Source organism: Camelus ferus, chromosome X, assembly GCF_009834535.1.
Source record: "Camelus ferus isolate YT-003-E chromosome X, BCGSAC_Cfer_1.0, whole genome shotgun sequence".
Taxonomy (NCBI): domain Eukaryota; kingdom Metazoa; phylum Chordata; class Mammalia; order Artiodactyla; family Camelidae; genus Camelus; species Camelus ferus.
The window spans coordinates 79,437,944-79,453,724 of NC_045732.1; the positions used below are offsets into that span (position 1 = coordinate 79,437,944).

General features: G+C 44.3%; 1 protein-coding gene and 1 non-coding gene across 7 annotated transcripts in view; both read right to left on the bottom strand.

Moving 5' to 3' along the window:
* MTM1 (myotubularin 1) overlaps positions 1-15,781 on the bottom strand; it is a 104,137-nt gene that overhangs the window by 35,097 nt on the left and 53,259 nt on the right. The window lies entirely within an intron of this gene.
* LOC116662305 lies at positions 6,787-6,948 on the bottom strand. The gene has a single exon (XR_004318345.1). It is a non-coding gene; the product is annotated as a U1 spliceosomal RNA (small nuclear RNA).

Below are 15,781 nucleotides of genomic sequence, written 5' to 3' on the forward strand. Positions count from 1 at the left end.
GTCAAGAGATACCAGGCATGCAGACTTTAAAAAAAAAAAAAAGCAATCATGTGCATTTTTTCCAGGATTAAAAATAGCACAATGTAACATTTGAAAAATGTTAAAGGACAAAGTTGAGATGAAAATCTCCAATTTCACACTAGGGATAAAAACAGCTCTGACAAAGAGAATGTAGCTTGTCATTTTAATTTAGCTACATTTATCACCGTTGTGTCTTGTGGGAGCAAACATCTGAAATGACAACAGATTTTAGCTTTCACTTAATTAGCCATTATTTTTAAATGGCACTATATATAGAGAGATGTGCTGACTCGTTTTAAACATCTAGATTGCATTTATTCTCATTTAGTAGGATCTATAAATACTGAGTGATTCACGAGTTTTCCTCTTTGAGGAGGGAGAGCTGTCTGCCACTGAATCAGGATTCCTAGATCTCAGGAAGCTACCTCACAGATGTGAGCTACCTCACAACCAGCCTCTTCCTCCAAAGCTGGTTGTGTTTCAGAACTAGATGTTTAAGAGTCAGATTCATAAAAATTAAATATCATTCAAAGGGGAGGTGGTCACAGAAGAAAACAATTTTTGCAGTATTCAGGGAAATAAATTGATAAGCTATGCAGATGTAATAGTGTTTTTGGAGGGAGGGTATAGCTCAGTGGTAGAGCCCATGCTGGGTTCAATCCCCAGTACCTCCATTTAAATAAATAAATAAATAAATAAATAAATAAATAAATAAATAAATAAATAAATAAATAGTGCTTGAGATTTACAAAATGTTAACCATTATATATATAAAATAGATTAAAAATAAATTTCTTCTGTATTAGCACAGGGAACTATATTCAGTATCTTATAATAACCTATAATGGAAAAGAATGTGAAAACATTTGTCTGTATATGCATGACTGGGACATTATGCTGTACACCAGAAACTGACACACTGTAATTGACTATACTTCAATTTAAAAAGTTAAAAAGATAAATAGTGCTTTCAAATGATGCTGTCACCATACAAAGGCACGGTCATCAGCGGACATGATTTTTAGAAGAGCAGATCTTTTAATAACGCAAACAAACTCCATCTTTGACGACTCAGCCTTAAAAATTTTGCAGTGTTTGAACAGGAATTTAAGTGAGCATTTTTTCTAATTTGATTTCTGAAATTGAAGATGTTCGTGGTTTTTGAAAGCTTTCACCTACAAGTTAAGGGTGCAGCAATGTAAAATTATCTCATTTTCATCTTTTAGATTACATTTAAGAAACAAGACCACCTTCATGTAAGAAAAAAAATGCTTTCATTTAAGTTAGGGGAAAAAAGTCTAAAATGTTAAGGAAGAGCCGTAGGAGGTATTGAAACTTGGCAAAGATTATAATTCTAAGTTAACATCTTCACGCTAGATAGTGATTTCAGCCTCTTTTCACACGACTTGACATAGTACGTTAATTCATACACCTGCATCAAAAGCAATTTCATCCCAAAATCTGACAAAAGTCTCAGAGGTCAAAAAGCAACTAGTTCATGAATTACCATCCCCACTTTTGTTTGCATAAATAATTCTCCTAGTCCTATTTCTACCACTCTCCCTGGAGAAAATGGCTTTAATATTCACTGTTACCTTCATATATAAAGTTACATATTCATTTATTCAGGAAAGGACTACAAAAGTACATCTAAAATGTCATTTGAAATCATTTTGGAAAAAGCATTCTTTACTACTTGTCCACAATCATAATCATTTAAGGCTGACATTTCTCAGGGTTTATCCGCTGCACCTCTTCTCTGTTAGTTCTCTCTCCTGGCAATTTTGGTCACGTCTATGAAAATGCCAATGATCACATCTAGATCTACCAAATAAACCTCTCCCCAGGGTAGCCATCCAGGTCTCGGCAGCCACCAGCCTACACGGTCATCCCACAGACACTTGCAACTCAGCATATTCAAAATGGAACTTGCCATCTCTTCCTCACTCCCCTCCTGTATTCCCTATCTCAACCCCTGTCCCCACCATCAACCTGTTTATACAGGCTGGAGTCTTCCTGCTCAATCATCCCATCCCCCCCATAAGTATAGTCGGTGAATAAACAAATTCTACTGATCTTCCAGATCTTTCTCAAAGCCATTGTCCCCTACCCCCTCCACTGCCCCATTTCAGGGACTACTCATTATCACTCACCTCGGTGACTAACAAACATCCCCAGAAATGGGCACCTGTCCCTCTCCGTCCACTCTGCATGCCACAGCCCAGGCCATCTTTTTGAAATAGAAATCTAATCTTGTCACTTTCCCTGCCTAAACCCCTTCAATGGCTCCCCTCCCCTTCAAACCAAAAATGAAACTTCTTGGTGGGGAACGTTAGGCTCTGCAAGCTTTGGCCCAGCTTCCCCCTCCAGTGCCATCCCTCGCTGCTACCCCCACACATACACCAACTCCCGGACTCCAACCGACGTGTGGGTCCAACCTGTGTCTGCACATACTTTCCTGGAGCTGGCCATGCCCGTCTCTGCCTGGCTAACACCGCTACTCATCTGTCAGGGCTGCTCCCTCTTAGCAAGCCTTCCTCAACACCAACCCCCTGACTTTCCCCTCTCCTGGTATCTATCCTATGCATCTGCATCTGTATTGTATGTGGTCACTTGTCCACATCACCTGGCAAACCTGTGCTCCTTAAGGACAGGGAGTGGCTATCAGCTCCAGTGCCCAGCACCCAGTCGTAACACAGGCATTCTGTAAATGCCTGTTGGACAAAACTAGGGAGGAAAGGAATGAAAAGGAGGAACAAGAGAGGCTCGCTCTACCAGACCTTACATCTTACACAGCTTCAACAGCTAAATGACTGTTACTGGTGCATGAAGAGGAATTGATGTCAGAAGCAAAACATTCAGAAGTAAAACCTGGTACAGAGAGGGATTTGGTGTGCGATAAAGGTGACATTTCAAACCAGGGACCAGTCATCAAATGGTGTTGCGACAAAAGGGGAAGAAAGAGTTGGATCCCTATCTTCACGACACCCTTGAAAAAATTCCAAATTTAACTATTTAACTTTTTAAAAAGAAATGAACATATTAGAGGAATATGGGATAACTCTTTTTAATAACGCTGTGTGGGGAAGACCTTCCACCTGGGATAAAAACCCAGAATCTATAAAAGAAAAGTGTGCAGACAAGAGTTACCCTAGCAGGTCTGAGATGGTTCTCCTTAGAAAGGCCTGCTGTGTCGTTCACCCTTGGCTGGCATCTGGGAACCTGGATTTTGGGAGGGTTCCCGCCATTCCCTAACTGATAAGAGTTCACAGTGCCGAAAATGTTTATATGAATAACGTGCTTTAAGCTGAACCCTTGCTTTCCTTCTGGGAGTCTAGAAGTTTGGTACATGCTAGCTAGAGGGTGCCTACGTGACCAGCCCATGATAAAAACCCTGGGTGCTAAGTCTCCGATGAGCGTCCCTGGTCAGTAACATTTCCCATGGGTTATCACAAGCTGTTGCTGTAGGAGTTAAGTGTGTCCTGAGTGACTCTGCTGCTTGAGAACTGTGGACCCTTGCACCTGGTTTCCCCTTGACATCACTCCATGCACCTTTCCCTTTTGCTGGTTTTGCTCTATATCCCTTGGCCGTATTAAATCATACTTGTGAGTATGACTATATGTTGAGTCCTGTGAATTCTCCAAGTGAATCACTGAACTTGGGAGTGGTCTCAGGGACCCCTGTCTCACACACACACAAAATTGATAAATTCTAACAAGTATTTAAAAAATTCTCCATAGTAAAAGCCACCATAAGGAAAATCAGAAGATAAATGGGCAAAATATTTGCAACTCATGAAGAGTTCCTACAACTAACAACAATAGAAAAGATCAAAATCCCAAAAGAAAATAGGCAGAAGCCACAGGGAATGAAGAAATAGAAATAGAAATACAAATAGCTCAAACCTAAAGATACTCCATTTCACTTGAATAGCATAAATACAAAATAGAACTATGACTCTACATGTTCACTTACTATATTAGCAAAGATCAAACAATCAGAAAGTGCACTGGACTGCTGTGGTAGGCAGAATAATGGTCCCTGAGAGATGTCCACGTCCTGGTCCCTGGGGCCTGTGTTATATTACCACACAGGGCAAAGAGGAACTAGGTTACAGACAAAATCAAGATTTCTAATTGGCTGACTTGAAGACAGGAAGAAGAACCCAGATTTCCCAGGTGTGCCTAATGTAATCGTAAGAGTCCCAAGAAGTGGAAGAAGGGAAAGTCAGAAACTGATGAGGAGATGTGATGATGGAAGCCAAGTCAGAGTGATTCAAAGGACTTGACCCACTGCAGCTGGCTCTGAAGATGAAGAGGCCACAAGCCAAGGAATGTGGTGGCCTCTGCAAGCTAAAAACACAAGGAATGGATTTTCCCCACTCTAGAGCCTCCAGGAGGAACACAGCTGACACCTTGATTTTAGCCTGCTGAGACCCATTTTGGATGTCCGACCTCCAGGACTGTCAGAGGACAGACTTGTTTTTTTAAGCCCTGAGTCTGTGGTAATTTCTTACAGCAGCTACAGGAAACTAGTACAGTTGGAGAGGATGTCTGGAAACAGGTGCTCTGCCTTGCTGTGTGTGGGAGTGAAAGCCACTTCCTCTTCCACAAGGGGAATTTGGCAATGTCAGTAATTCCACTTCTAAGAATTTATCCTACAATGTACATGGACACATACAAAATGATGTTTATCCTAGGTTATCCAGTACAGTAGTTTATATAATAGCAAATGACTGCAAGAGATGTTAATATTCATCAACAGAGGATCAAATACAGAAAGTATGGGACACTGAACAGAATACTATGCATTCATATACAGAGTGAAGAAGCCCATTTGGTAGGCAATTTGTATTGGTATATTTATAGACATAGTCAACAATCTTATGGTTACCAGGGGGAAAGGGGGTGGGAAGAGATAAATTGGGAGTTGGAGATTTGTGAATATTAACTAGTATATATATATAATAGATGAACAACAAGTTTCTTCTGTACAGCACAGGGAACTACACTAAGTATCTTACAGCAACTTATAATGAAAAAGAATATGAAAATGAACATATGTATGTACATGTATGACTGAAACATTATGCTGTACACCAGACATTGACACAACATTGTAAAGTGATCATACTTCAATTAGAAAAAAAACCAGTTCTCACAGTTCTGGAGGCTGAGAAGTCTGATATCAGGGGGCCAGTGTGGTCTGGTTCTGGTGAGATCCACTTCCTGGTTTATACAGGACAGCCTTCTTGCTGTACCTCACATGGTGGAGAGTGCGAGATCTGGTTGCTTCTTCTTCATAAAAGGGCACTAATCCCACCATGGGGCCCCACCCTCATGACCTCATTCAAAGCTAAAGCTATCCTCCCAAAGGCCCCAGCTCCAAATACCATCATACTGAGGGTTAGAGCCTCAACATATGATGGGGGGGGCACAAACATTCAGTCTTTTTATACTTTCTGAATTTTCAATCATGGGCATCCATAAGACATTGAAAGAAATTTAAAGTAAATGCTTGTTGAACAAATGCCCTTTATAAACAGCAGAATTTTCTTATTGATTACTTGGTTGCTACTAGCTCCTATTAATTCACTCTGCTGACATTAGTATATTCACTCAACAAACATTTACTGAGGGCCCACTTATGAACAAGGTATTAAGTAGAGACAAAGATGGCTAAAACACAGACACTGTCTTTAAAGGGTTAGAAATCCTTCAAAGGAGAAAGATGAGGAGGATGCAACTACTGCTCATGTACAGAGGACAAGGGTAGGCGCCGGGGGAGGTACAGATAAAATACTCCAGCGCTCGTGAGGATGCCAGGGCTGCTTCTGGGCAGCTGGGCCTGGAGGGATCGTGATGTCCTCTGAGCTCCCCCAGAAGGATAAGATGACTTTGGACATGGTAACAAGGATGATGACAAAAAGTCACAAATGGTAGGCAAACTCGGAAGATACGAGGCCATCAGCAAACACCACAGTCTCACAGCCAGAACGGAGGCAGGTAGAAAAACAGAAGACTGTGGAGAGCCGTGGCCACACCGTGGAGGAGATAGGTCTGCGCTGACACTGACGGAGGGTGGATGGCTGAGGCTTTAGAGGCAAAGGAACGAGGGCATCAGAGCTGTACCCCTCGGAGAGCAAGCTGACAGAAGGCATGCGCAGGAGTGGCCGGGTCAGGAATGAAGTGGGAGAACCAGCCAACGCGCTGTCCCTGCGGTTTAGAAGAGATGAAAACCTCAACTAAGTCAGGCTGGGGAGGAAGAACCCCCTGGATTCAGCTAATGTTATGGAAAAGGGAACTCTCACAATGACCTTGATTTTGGAGGAGGAGGAAGAGGCAGAGAAGGAAGAGATACCAACAGAGAAATCAGGAGCACAGGGGAAGCTGGAGGGAAAGAGGAGAGATTAACCTTAAACAAATAGTTCAGGGGTCTGCTGAAGTTACGTAGCAGATAGAGGGAAACAGGAAGCTATGGATTTGGAAGCCACACTCGGAAAGGCAGTGCTGGCAGATGTGAGACTGGGAAAGATTACCGTGGGGATGGCATAGAGCAAGAAGGATGTGAAGGATGGACTTTTTCTAGAAAACCCACATTTAGACAGCAGAAGGGAGCCAAGGAACTAGAAAAGGCGGCCAGGAGATCAAGCTTTCAGAAGCCACAGGAAGAGGTGTCTGAAAGTGCAATGGTCTAGATGCCCTAACAGACTTCTGCTGAAAACGTCTAACACTGCTGGATAAATCAGAACCTCCCTTTTTTGGTGGGGGGAAGCATGAACACATTCCCCCACTACCACAAATTATGCAGTCGAGTTTCCCACATTTGGGGAAATCACAGGAGTCAGCACATCCAAAATACGACGGATGTCTTGCTTTGGGAAAACCACCTTTGTGCTCATAGTATCTCCCCTGCCAGGTAAGTACAGAAACCCTTTTTAAAATGCACTAATGAGCTGCCTAGGGAAGAATAAATACTCGGAAGCCCAAGGCAAACTGGGAATAGGAACGAAATTCATGGCCTCTCCAGTTACAGGAGATAGGGCCTAACGCCCCAGGCCTGCCCCCAAGATGCCAAGATGGGCGTCAAACTGGAAACCGCCTTCAATCACACTGCAGCCTCCAGGTAAGGACAAAGAGGAAATTCACCTGTCTAGACGACTGGTGCTGAGCAAAGGAATTCGCAGCACAAGGCAGCCTGTAAGTAGCTGGTGGCCAAAACTCATAAACCTCGCATGGTCCAAAAATATCAAGCAGAGAATTTAATCTGTGACTGTCCCAGGCTGGGAGTGCCCCCTAATGCCTGGCAGAAGGGAACATAAAACCTCCTTCACTCCCAGCCTCGGAGTCTTCCCACAGACAAAGGCCCGAGGAATATAAGTGCACAGGCACTCATCACAAAGCAGCCCAGGAAATGAGGCCCCACAAGCCAGCGACAAGGCCCAGCTGGAGAGAGAGGGGGTGAACGAAGTAGAAGACACAGCAGCCCAGAGACAAAGGGATGCTCCGCACATTTGATGGAGACTTTATCAACATTCTCCAGCAGCTACTCAGTATTTTAAAAAACATTTGAAAGGAGGGGTGGTTAGAGTCAAATGACAGTGCGGTGGAAGAGGCTGAGAATTTGGAGGGTCTGGAGCAACTTTTGAAAGAAGAGCTCCCCTGAGAAGGAGGGCAAAGCGTGGGCCAGCAAGTGATGGGGGCACGGCCGCTGAGGGAGAGGGCAGTGGAGAGAGACTGAAAGAGAACTGAGGGCCAAGTCTTAGAGGAGGCAGGAAGGGAGGAGATTTAAAAGCCTGATTAGACCTTCAATTAGGCAAGCTGGCTGTTTATTCAAGGAAAAAAAAAGTCCTGGCCAGAAAAGGAAATGGAGAACCAAGCCACACTTCAGTGTCAGGCCTCGTCCAGGCGGAGAAGCGAGTGTATGAGGGTGTGTGAGCTGCACTCAGTGTGGCTTCTCGTTCATTGACCAGCTGCAAAGGAGCTTTTTCGCTTTTACCTATTAATTCTGTCATCCAATCTGTAGAAAGTAAGAGTCTACTCCACTTCAGTCTGATGAAAAATCTCAAAGCCATTTATAAATATTTCCCCATCTCTGAATGGAAAAATGGAGGCACAGGGGAAAAAAGTGCCCTCTGTTGTTAATTCTCTATTCATCAGATCATTTATACCCTCATGCAAAAGATCAAAAAAGACAGACACACCCATAGCTCATTTTAACTATCTTTAAAGAATTGTTTTTGCAAGCCAGTCACGCGGGAGTAGAACCAGAGGGGACACGAGGTAGAAACAGCAGTGCTCAGAGCACACGGCAGGCCGTGATGGGGTTCAGCAAAGCCAGGCAAAGAGACCTGGGCAGCGCCCTGCAAAGGGAAGGGCCCGGCCCTGCTTGCACCATGCTGCTCTCACTAAGACCTCGCCTCTGTCCTTGGTGCACACTACCAAGTACTGGCCATCCATCCTCGGAGGCCACTGGTCTCCACAGAAAAGGCCTTGCAAACCCATTGCTTCTCTCCCGAAATGAGAGCCAGTGAGTCTTCTCTCCTGCGCCTATTTCCACTGCCCATAAATGGTCAAATTTACCCAAACAAATCCCAGAAAACGTTGCAATTCTCTGCCAATCGGTGCACAGAATAAGAAAAAGTAGGAAACACCACGATGCTGAAGAGCTGAATCCCAAACGGCAGAGAAAAGTGGAAAATGTAGGAACACAAGCCTGAATAAGCCATTGTACCCTGAAAGCCAGGTCACATATGGAAAGAAAAGAAAGGGAAAACAATTTCTGAAGAAGTCTGTTTATTACATAGCCCTGTTGCTCATATTCCCCATTTCTAGTTAAGATGCTTTCTGGATTTAATGCTCTGAAACTGGAGACTTCCACCTAATCCCTTAGCAAGGTACAACCCCTGGTTTCTTAATAAGAAAACTAACCGTTATCTGTAGAACATCTTTCTTTTAAAGGGCTTCGAATGTCGCACCTATTATCACAATTAGTTTATTAATACTCTTGGGAAGAGTATGTCAGGGTAATCATCCATATTCTCTGCACCTGATGGGAAAACGGGGCACTAGGACAGAAGAGCTGACATTTACTGGGCACTTACTGCGTGCCAGGCACTGTTGTAAGCACTCTACATTTAATCCTCCCCAAACCCCAGTGGAGTAGAGCTGTTATTATCTCCATCACAGATGAGAACACTGAAGCGCATAAATACTACATGATTTTCAAAGTCACCAAGCAGGTAAGTAAGTGATTGAGCTGGATTCAGACGCGGGCCGCTGGTCCCCTTGGCCCGTGCTGGCAAGCGCACAGGAGGGCCCCACAAATGCGTCTTCCTGCCCAGCCTCCCCGACCCGGGGCTGCCAGGCCTCAGGCTCCATTCCTTCTGTGAGTGTACAGCCCACGAGCTGAGTCATAAACACAAGCCCTTCACTTAAACAAAACTTAAGAAAACCCATGCCAGGCCTACAGCTGTAAAGATAGATTTCAGTGACTCTCTTAGCACCTAAATTAACTTCAAACGCATTTTAGTCCACATATTCGACCATTATGCAAAAGACTGTCTTCCAGACTTTCTGGGCCATACACTTTACACCGTCACACACACACACGCACGCACACGGATAACTGAAAGAAACATTTCACGATACCATACTTATATTACGTGTTAGGCTCTTAATATTTTCTCTTCTATTTCATTAAAAAATGCTGCTTGCACCCTAGTAAATTGATTTCATGACTCAATAATAGGTTGAGATTCAGAGTTTAAAAAAAAACCTCCCACCTAAAATTTATATTATCTCTGATTATCCCATCTGAGTAACAAATGAAATCAATGAAAGCTCAACTTTGGCATCGAACATACCAGTCCAACAATTCACCTCTTTATTTTGCTGTAGCGCTATCAGGCTCTGTTTATATGTATATAATTTTTGTTCCTGCCTTAAAAAAAGGTTACCATCAGATCAGAGGCGCTGCCACATTCCTTATCATAGAAGTGTATCATTTACCTAGAACTAGTACTGAGTTCCAATGCAGTTTGAGAAAATGGTACAATTTCTAGTGTCTGAAAAGCCAAGCAAAAACAAAACAAGAAAATAAATGCTTCGGATGAAATAGAAAATGCCATCGAAACAGTTTGCGAGGCTTAGTGGGTTGACATGATATAGAAACAAACAATGGTTTGGGAGTCGACGGTGTGTGGCTAAACCACTCAAGTTCAATTCGAAGTTTAAGTCCCAAGAGAACACACGGAGCGGTGAAAATACTAATGGGGAAGGAGGCAAGAGAGCCAGGGTTGGTGTGAAAGAAAAAAAATGCATCCATACAGTGCTTTCCCCTGGCTGAATTTGGAACCCAGCGCCCTTGGCCTGTGGACCCCATTTTGTGGACATAAGAGCAAGTTTACTTCTGACTTCCAGTGCCAAGCAAAATCACTGAGATAATCCGCAGCTGCTTTAACAGTTTCACTAATAATAACAAAGTGATATTTTTCAAGCAGGGGCCCTTTGTCTTGTTCAGCGCAATCAGGCTTAGATTACGCTTCCAGGAAATCCCTTTCTGCACTCTCGCATTCCCCACTGTGGCAGTTTGGAAACTTTTCTTCCCCTCCTGTCTCAGGAGAATAATGGTCCCTTCTCCTTTCCAAAACTGCCCTCCAAGCCGGGCTGAGCCCCAACCCCCTCTGCCAGCCCCAGGATCCCACTCAATAAAGGAGTCCTTCCGTCTCTTGCCCTGAAGACAGGCGAGACTCCTTCTCCCGCCCGTAAGCATATTCCTTCATCTTTTCCGGATTCTAAGGGAAACACTTCTTCCCTCAACCTGGCTGCTAAGGAGGTTTTATGTTCCCTTCTGCCAGGCATTAGGGGGCACTCCCAGCCATCTACTGTCTCTTTACACCCTGACCAGCTGGGGTCTGTCTCCTCCACTCAGACCATTTTCTGTGATTCAAAAGAGTTCAACGAATGTATGCTGGGCACTGTATCAGGCACTCGGGGTACACGCTAAGGAAGGAAGGTTCCAGCCTCAAGCAGTCCACAGTTAGGGGGTCCGGTCCCCAAGGAGCTCATCATCATCATGTCTAAAGGGCTTTTCCTGATCCTCTCCCCTCCTCGACCCTCCACAGCACCACACACCCACGACCACCTTCTGAAACCTCCCTGTGCCGTCGGCCCCCCGCAGACCCCACCCTGCAGGCTCTGCTCTCACCTCTAACCCTTTTTATCCACCTTGCTGGCTCCTGTCCCACCTTCACTCCACGCAAACTGGTTTGGGACCTCTCTATTACACACCCAGGTTCCTCAGCCTGGGACCCACAGGTGAGCTTCCAAGGGGCTGGGATTACCCTAAGATTGTACGTCAAGTTTTGTCCATTCGTGCCTCTTTCTGGAGACGAGGAACTCTAATCTACACCATATTATCAAAGGAATTCATGACTCCCAACAGATGAAGAACCACGATTCCAGACCTAAACCTCTGGGCTCTTTTCTGAGGAGCTGGCCTGCAAACACTCCTGCAAATTCTGCCAAAGGACGCCAACTACCCCGCGAGCACAATGGAGGTCACCGCTCCTCCCGCCTCGCCCTCTCTTCCACCTGCTTCCCCAGACGGAAGCCTTTTTGGACTTGCCTGCTCCTGTCATCACTCAGGCTGCAGACCTTAGAAGGAAGGATGATGCAGCCTTCCTCCCTGCTCTCTCGGATCAAACTATCACTCAAGTACGTGGTCTCCACAAGCACTACCAGTGTCCTGACTCAGGCACCGTGGGCAGCATCCCACCCGACCCTCCGACTCCCCTTCTGGCTCCAAGAGTTCTCTCCTCTCCTATCTGTTCTTTGTGATGTTGTATTCAGTCCCATCACTTTTTTCAAAACCTTCAGCAGGTGTCTGTTTCTTCCCAAACTGCAAGCTCCTTACCCTGGCAGAGCACTCCTCCCATGAGCCAGCTTCCCCCACCAACACCCTGTCCACGCTCCAGCTGAACATCCCTGCCCTCATAAGCGCCCTGCCATGCTTCCAGCTTTCCATCCGCTGTGCTGAGGGTCAGGGTCTGGGCTCTGCCTGAAATTCCACTTTCTCCACCATCCTTGCCTGCTGGGAATGATAACTATCCTTCAAAGCCCAACCCAATTCCATTCAAGCTTTTCCAACCTGGGCTGCATATGTTCCTTCTTCCTGTGAATCCCCCCAGCAGGCTTCCTCGGCATTTCTCCTACCGCACTGAACGTCGAGCATCCTGCAGCGCAGCCACACATTTGCCGTATCACTCCTGCCATATCCCCAAACGGGACTAGGTGTCATTCAGCCTACAACTACTTCTCCTCATCTGCCTTCACTGCTGCCCAACAAGGCACAACCCACTACTCGGAAATGAACTTGATTTATGAAATAGTTGCACAAGTTGAATGGAAAAGTGGGGCTAATATTCCAAAAGCCATGTCAATAGCTGATCAGTACCTTCTATGTTTTGGTGAGTAGCTTAGCTTTTTGGGTTTTTCTTAAGATGATTTTTAGTGGTTCAGACTTAGAGAATGTAATTTCCCCAAACACTGTGTGAGGTAACTCAGTTCACCGTTTTCCTCCAGCTTTTCACTTTAATGACTTCCTCCAGAAATAAGCAGGGATTCCCAGCACAGGTATGAAAAATAAGGCAAAGTACCACAGACTCGAGACATAAACCCCTTCGTGTGGACCACTCCAGTGACAGCAATCCAGAACCCTATGCTCTGGTACTAGATCCACAATATCCACAAATCCATCCCATCTGTTTCCATACAGTGGATTTTTCCTTCACTTTCTACTAAACCTGTGTTCAACAAAAAAGCTGCACCATACAACTCCCATGCAGAAGTCATTATGCTGATGTCAGAGAGAGAAATAAAGGCTGATCCTCACCTTGATAAGCTCACAGTATAGGAGTGGGACAGGCACTTACTACAGAATTATCACATAAGGCAGACTGAGTGAGATAAATGCTCTAATAGAAGGACCACAAAGTCTAACAAGTGAGAGGGAAGATGAACTCCCATCGTGGCAGGGAAAGGACCGAGGGCTGAGCAAGATGGTGGAGGATGGGCTTTAAAGAGATGAGGGGACTGCACGTAAAGGGGACAGGGAAGCATAAGAGTCTGAGATGAGAAAGTTCTATGTGCACTAGAGGGGCATGGGGCGGTCCTGTGTGGCTGGTGTCTAGGGTGTAAGCCATGGAATTTTTTGTATGTGGAGAGTGGGACATAGAGTGACATAATCATACTTTTAAAAAAAGATGAAAATCAGTGGCATTGCAGAGAAGTTGGAAGGGAAGGAAACTGGAGGAAGGGAAGCAAGTTGGGAAGCACAGGGAGAAATGGAAGAAATAGTTGAGAGTTACTAACGAGCAGAACCTACGGGACTTGGAACATCTGGCAACGGAACAAAGCTGACTTCCTAAATAAGACACAAGGATGTGATGTACAGCACAGGGAATACAACCAGTATTTTATAATAATAACTTTAAATGGAGTATCATCTCAAGGTTTTTTGATGTTGTTGTTGTTGGGGGTGGTAATTAGATTATTTATTTATTTATTTTATTTTTAGTGGAGGTTCTGAGGATTGAACCCAGGACCTCGTGCATGCTAAGCACACGCTCTACCACTGAGCTGTAACCTCGCACCTGGAGTACAATCTATAAAAATACTGAATCACGATGTTGCACACCTGAAACTAATGTAACACTAAATCAACCATACTTCAACAAAATAAATACATTTTTTCCCATCCCTTTGTTTTTTCCCCCCCATTTTTAAAAATTGAAGTATAGTCAGGTTACAAAAAATATGGACCATGTCACAAATCTGCATGTCATCCTTGCACAGGGACCCAATTTTAGTGCAGTGCTGCCGAAGCAAGCACAAACGTAAGTAAACTTTATGCCTGGTGTGGAGGAGTGACTTCAAGTTCTCAAACCTGAGCAAGTGAGGATCATCCAAATTGCGTGATATGGAGACTGAACAATGAGCCTAGTTAACAGCAAGGAGGTGAGGGAGACGGTGAGCTTGTGATTCTCACAGACTTCCAGAGGAAGGTGTTTGAGAGGCTCATTAGATTCACTCAGGGCTAGATGTAGAAATCACCCACAAGGCCATGACAGCTTAAGCTATGGATTAAATGAAACCATCAAGGCAAAGCGAGTAACATGAGAAAAGGGCTGAGAGAACCACCGACAAGATGTTGACATTTAAGGAAAAGACAGAGGCAGTGGAGACTGGGAAGGACAGACTAACACAGAAAGCAAGACTTCTAAGAAGAGGGTGGTCCAAAGTGTTGAATGCTGGGGGGAGATGCAACAGAATGACAACTGAAGTGAGTCACTACATTTGGCCAGTAAGAGGTCTGAGTTCCAAGAAGGTACTGCAAGAAAACTGGATACTAGAATGGGCTGGAGGAATGAATGAAGCAGAGATTCAGACAGACGACTCTTTCCAGAAGTCTGGATTCAAGTGAGAGATGGGACAGTAGTTTAGAGGAAAGCTGGTCCAAAACGTGACATCTTTTTAAAGGAGTAAACCCTAAAAGAGACAGGAGATACCAGAGAAAGGGGATGGGGTGACTGATGGAGCAAGACCGTGGAGGAGATGGACTGGGGCCTCAGTGCCTTCAAACCTGCTATGTGAGCCACTCTTTAATCTCTCATCATTTAAGGCCACACTTGCAAAACCCAAGACACGACCCATTCCCTAATTGAATTTTCGTGGATTAGACATACATTCTCACTTTCATAGTAATTTCAAAGATGTGTTCCCATAAAACTCTTTTTATTCTAATAGTTAACAAAATGTTAATACTGAAATACATTTTAAGTCATCTTTAACCAAGAACTGAGAAAAGGCTAAAAGTGTATTCAATGCTGTGATATCATTACATTTGCCTTAAGCATCCCATTTGACTCTATAATCAACACATGACTCATGATGAGAATCCCATATCCCTCTAGACCGCCACTTGCTGTGTTTGCATAATTGTCCTTTCCATCAACCGTGAATCTTCTCTGCCAGAAACAACTGCCGAGGAAATCTGGGTCGAGAGAAGCCTTGTCTCACTAGAAAAAAACTCAGGCCTTTATGGCCAAAACACAAAAATAAAAATAAAAAATAAAAACACAGGCCTAGGAGGAAGTACTACATTACAAAGCAGCTCTTCGATTTCATGATCTTTCGTCACCTTCAGTCTAGCGGGCAGCACTTCGGTCCTATGCTTAAAATAAAGGCATATATATACATATATGTGTACACACACACACACACACACACACACACACACAGAGGAATTATTCCCCTGCTCTCCCCTTAGCAGATGTTTGCATCCAAGTGTGTTTAGAGTCAAGCAGAGGGGAAGGAGGGGGATACAAGGATGCAAGCCAGGCACTACAGAAAAAAGAAGGCAAGACCAATACAGAATATACAGAATGATGGTTTTAAGAGCAGGAGGCGTGGAGAGCTTTATTCCACCCTCGTGGTAAACAGAGTATGAGTACTCAGTCTGATGAACAGGAAGGAAAAGTTCTAGGTATACACATCCTGAATCTTGCTGTGGACGAAGTCATAGATCACAAGTACTTAAATGTGTAATAAGCTTGTCCTGCCAGATATCTAGCAAAACGCTATCAAATGACATTTAAAATGTTATTCCTTAAAAAATAAAGACATCAACCTGCCCTATTCAGTGACAGCCTGCAGTACACAGACCACAGATCGGGACTGTGATGTCATCGTGCTGCAC